Source organism: Silene latifolia, chromosome X (assembly GCF_048544455.1).
Source record: "Silene latifolia isolate original U9 population chromosome X, ASM4854445v1, whole genome shotgun sequence".
In the NCBI taxonomy this organism is placed as follows: domain Eukaryota; kingdom Viridiplantae; phylum Streptophyta; class Magnoliopsida; order Caryophyllales; family Caryophyllaceae; genus Silene; species Silene latifolia.
In genome coordinates this window covers 309,151,745-309,157,061 of record NC_133537.1, presented here as the reverse complement: position 1 = coordinate 309,157,061, position 5,317 = coordinate 309,151,745, and the positions used below count along the sequence as shown (strand labels likewise).

General features: G+C 38.0%; 1 non-coding gene across 1 annotated transcript; it reads right to left on the bottom strand.

Moving 5' to 3' along the window:
- Positions 1-4,187: 4,187 nt before the first annotated feature.
- LOC141624033 (small nucleolar RNA R71) lies at positions 4,188-4,294 on the bottom strand. The gene has a single exon (XR_012533844.1). It is a non-coding gene; the product is annotated as a small nucleolar RNA R71 (small nucleolar RNA).
- Between the last annotated feature and the right edge of the window lie 1,023 nt (positions 4,295-5,317).

The following is a 5,317-nucleotide window of genomic DNA, read 5'->3' as shown; positions in this document are numbered from 1 at the left end:
GGATCAAAGGCCTGAATAGGTGGCCTTAGCTTCTCAACAGTAGCACATAAGTCTCGAGATTCAACACATTCAAATACTTGGTTGCAACACATATTGGGGCACAGTTGTTGCGACTCTTTGTTAACTTCACCACTTACCCATCCATTACTCTCTCCAAGATCAATGGGCATCATAAGAAACTGGTTGGATAGTCCCCGTCTTTTCTTAGACATAATCAAGGACTCCAAAACAGGTTTACACTCATTAGTGGCAGCAAGTGTAGGTTCAGGACAGAGTTTTTCCTCGTACTGCTCACAAAAATCAGCTTTACTCACCACACTTGACCCAAGCTTGTTGTCATGACTAACATCACGTGTTGACTGCTTAAAGTCACTAAGCACGTCGCTCACTTTAGTTATATCACAAATAGGTTCATGTAAGGTTCTAAGTATTTTCTTAGAGCAAACAATTCTGGAACTAGGAAGAACAATGCTTGGCCTTAACTTATTTTCAACAGTGTTTTTAGTCCTCTCTAAACTCTTCTCAATACACACAGCCAACTCGAACATTTCATCATATGAAAACCTTCTTTTTAAGTCGTTTTTTTCAGAAATTTTGGAACATAACCCATGATAGAGCCTTACTCCTTTTTGTTTCGACTCTACTGTTGTGTCACAAGCAAAGTGCAATTCCTCAAAAAGTTTTGCATATTCCTGAACACTTAAAAAATTCTCTCTAAGGCTCTTAAGTTCAACCCACAAATCATTCAAGACAGAACAAGGATGAAATTTCGATCTCATGTATAAGCTGAGTTTAATCCAAGACCTTATCCTACCATTTACTTCTACCATCCTTGAAATATTAGGAGTATTATACCACAACAAAGCAACTCCCTTTAAACAAGACATAATCGTTTCACACTTCATTGTATCAGAAAAAAATTTACCCTCAAAATAGCTTCCAATTGCATATATCCAAGAAACAAAAGCTCTAATATTTTCATCATCCAAGGCAGGAAATATGAAGGACTTACCCCTGCCACTAAGGACATAAGAAGGCTTAAATTGCGCCGCCATGTGATCATTAGTAGCAAACTTTGCAGGGTGTGAATGCACTTCATCTTGGACTCCATTTGAAGGTGAAGAAACCTCATTCACATTGTCATCAAACACAGGCGGGAGTTCGGGATTGAAGCAAATGTTACCCTCTTCATGGAGGTCATCAAAAAACATTGCAGAATTCATTTCTAAAAGTAAAGGAAGGATTTTGTAAGTGTAAAGAAACTGACTTTGATGTTACTCTGATAAAAGGAGGAGTCTTTCTTATCTTAATGTAAAGGTATGAACTTGAACATTAAATTTATCCTAGGACTGTTTTAGATTTTGGTGAAAACTTGGTATAACAGTGAAACCAAGGAGAGTTTGTTGCAAGCAAAAGAAAAGCAAAAAATTCAGTAATCAAGTTTCCAAAATATGGATTTCAGGAATGCTATGTGAAACAAGGTAACGATTTTTTGTGCAAATTGCAAACCACTCATATAACAAACCTAGACTCTGATTACCAATTTGGAGCACATATTTTGCAACATATGACTAATTGAGTGGATTAATATCAAGAGAAACATAAGCTATGAAAGTCTGTAACTTTCAACAATAAACAATGACAATGAAGGAAGAAAGTTTATGTTTTTGTGAGACGATTTTCTGGTTGTATATGAACAAAATAAAATGCAGCAAATATAAAGATAATAACAAGCCTAAGCATCCACAAAGGTAAGCCTAACTCGTCTTCTTAATCAAGCCACAAAGGTCTAGATTAAGGTTCTCCACGAAGGAAGATTAACACCCACAAAAGAATGAAGTTTTTTTTGCACAAAGCAATATTTTTCATATATCAAAATCTATCCTTTACAATCGAGAATGAGGCATTTATATAGGCAAACATAAGTAAGAAATCTTAAGGATAGAAGTGTCATCAAAGGATGACCTAGAATCACCCAAGGGCTAAGAATTAAAATAGTACAATGCTTTTAATATGAAATAAACCAAAATAAAACTTGGAGAGTAAGGTGAGATGTCATTGGTTGTTTTAAGGCCTCCCCTTTTGTCCTCAAGTGTAGGAGAGTTGGTGAGCTTCATTTGGCAGCTCAAGGTTTCTGAAATGAGGTGTAAGATTCAGTATTTGTCGAGGTCAAGGACAGGTGCAGCTGTAATAGTAGAAGAAAGAGCAACAGTCCAAAAACAGGACCACTATGATGTCGCTTTCACATGCTCAGGTTATGTTGGTTGCATTTATCACTTCAAAAAGGCCTTCTTTCGCCTAGCATTTGATTCATACCTTCTAAGGGTCATCATATGATCATTTACCATCCTTGAATGTGCACCTTACGGCTTACAAGATAGTCTGAAAAGCCCTTGTTGCATACAAGTGTCAGTCAGGCCGTTCCAATAGCATTCTGGAATCAGACCTATTTTGCAGATTCTATATATCGCTCCTTAGGATGAATTAGAATGCCCATAGGTACCAAATGAAAGCTAGACGAGTTAACATTCACCTCAAACAAGAATCACTTGAAAACATTAGCTGAATCTCGAGATATGATCGCTTGAGTACTAGCAGGTCAGGCCTAGAATGATCAGCATTCAGCCGTGTTCCAGCAGGAACTTTGAGGCTTTATATCTCTCTGCTCAGGTTGAACCAATGTGTGAGCCATATACCAAAAGAAAGATAATTGAGTTAGCTACCACCTTCAAAAAGAATTACCCCAAGGTACTTCGTGGTTTGGGAGATATGATCTGGTTAGTACTGACAGGTCATTTTCAGAAATGGTATAGCATTCACGCGTGACAGTCTTTGAGGGATTACTGAGAAATATCCATACGGTTGAACTTGACCATTCCAAGCCCATGAGAAAGATGACATTCTCAAGATTTTGTAAATATAAAGAACAAAATTTTTGGCCAAGTAAAACTCAAGATATGGAGGAAACAAAATGACCATTATTCTAGAATCAAAACAGAAATGCTATGTGTTGATGTTCTTTGCTTAAGTAGTTTCTTTCTTGGATTGTCATTATCATTTCAACTCCTGTTGCACAAACTTTTCTAGGATTGTAAGATATAAACCAACTCGATTCATCAGAACAATAATTGCTTGCTTATAACTTGAGAATATGTTTGTATGATCAATTCCCATGAATCCCCTATGACCCCATGACACCCTAGTGCTTTTTATCAATTGTTTACATCCCTTTTAATTCATCTTGCTTGTTTACTTTCATTTCTATTTAGTTTAGTGATCTTCTACATCAAACTCCAATTGTGACACCCCTTAAGACACCACTAGTTGCAATACAAATCTCATCTCAATTCCCGTCCCTTGGGATCTGACCTTTACTTGCCTCTTTACTAATTGTAGAGTTGTTTGTGAAGTTATAAATTGTGTTTTGGTCTAGGTGCTCCTAACGACAAGTACTGAAAAATTAAACCCATACACCGACCAAAAATGGCGACGTTGCCGGGGACGGTGTTAACTTGATTTAGATTCTCTTACATTGTTATTAGTTGTGTCTTTCTTTGCCTTGGGAAAGTAAAACTCCTCAAGGTTTGTTCTAATTGTTTTCGAGTTGTTTGATATTTTGCATGTCTAGAAGGTCACAAGGTGACTTGTTACCCTTTGATCACGAAATTGAAAGAACTTTGACAACCAATAGAAGACTTGCTAGGAGAACTTTGAGAGGTATTGGTGAGGTTGTAGATATTCAACCAAATACTATTGAGTTCATCAACCCTTTTGCAAGAGAAGGTGAGGAGAACCCAACACAAAATCAACCCACAATGCCTAAGTTTTCATCACATTCCGTACCCACCGAGGAGAACCTACCCAATGGTACTCCCATACCACAACATCTAACCGGAAATTTTATTGCCAAATCCGCATTTATCCAATTAGTCAAAAGAAGCCAATTTGGGGGAATGCCAAGTGAAGACCCTCATTCTCATATGGAGACTTTTTGTGACTATTGTGATGCGATTTCTCAAACCGGTGTAACTCAAGACCAAATTCGATGGGTCTTATTTCCTTTTTCTCTAATTGGCACCGCGAAACAATGGTTGAAAGGCCTTGATAAGGCTACTCTCGGAATTGATTCTTGGAAAAAGTTGGCTCTAGCTTTCTACAAAAAGTTCTATCCACCGGAAAAGACTAACATGCTAAGAGCTCAAATTACGGGCTTTAAGCAAAGGGATGAAGAATCTTTGTATGAAGCTTGGGAGCGATTCAAGGGAATTTGTCGCTCATGTCCTCACCATGGACTTAGCGAGTGGTTCTTGGTACAACAATTTTGGAACGGTCTTTATGAAGATTCAAGGAACATTCTCAACATGGGATCAAATGGAATGTTCACCGAAGTTGATGACAATCAAACTTGGAACAAAATTGAGGAAATGGCGGTCCATAACTCACAATATAGTAGACCTCGCAAGGCTACTAGAGGAGGAAAGCATGAGGTAGACTCCATTACTCAATTGGGTGCCCAACTTAGTGATCACATTGATACCATCAATTTGAAGTTTGAAAAAGCTATGGCTAGACTTGACGAAGCCTCAAAATCACCAAAGCATCATGTTAATGCCATGACGGCGTCTTCATCAATCCCAAGTGGGATATGTGAGAATTGTGGAACTTTGGGACATGACCAAAGTGAATGTAGGGGAACAAATGAACAAGTGAATGCTTTCCAAGCATACAAGAGTGGTACCCCTTATTCAAACTATTACAATGAAAACACCAAATTCCATCCAAATCTCTCATACAAAAGCCAAAATGTTCAAAACCCTCAACCAACATACACCCCACCTCCCACGAGAAACCAAAATCAAAGACCCTTTTACAACCAAAACCAAGGTTACCAAAATCAATCTCCATACGATCAACAAAATGACCAAGGTTTTGATGTTCAAAAAGCGGTCCTCCAAATGCAAAAGAATCAACAAGATTTTTTCCCTCAAATGCAAAAGGATAGTCAAGAAAAGGAATTAACCATCAACAACATCCTAGGTCCCACCAAAATGTTGGAAACCCAATTGACTCAACTAGCATCTTCAAGCTCACAAAGACAAAAGGGGCAATTACCACCTCAAAGTAATCCCCCAAGACATGAAACGGTTAGTGCCATTCACTTGAGGAGTGGTACAAGGTATGAAGCACCGAAGAAGCAAGTTGAGGATGAAGTTGTGGAAGCTAGTGACAAAGAAGAAATTGTGCAAAACTCCAAGGATGGAGAACCATCAAAAGAAGAAGTTTCAAAGAAAAATGAAGACAAGGTCAAGGAGAAGGA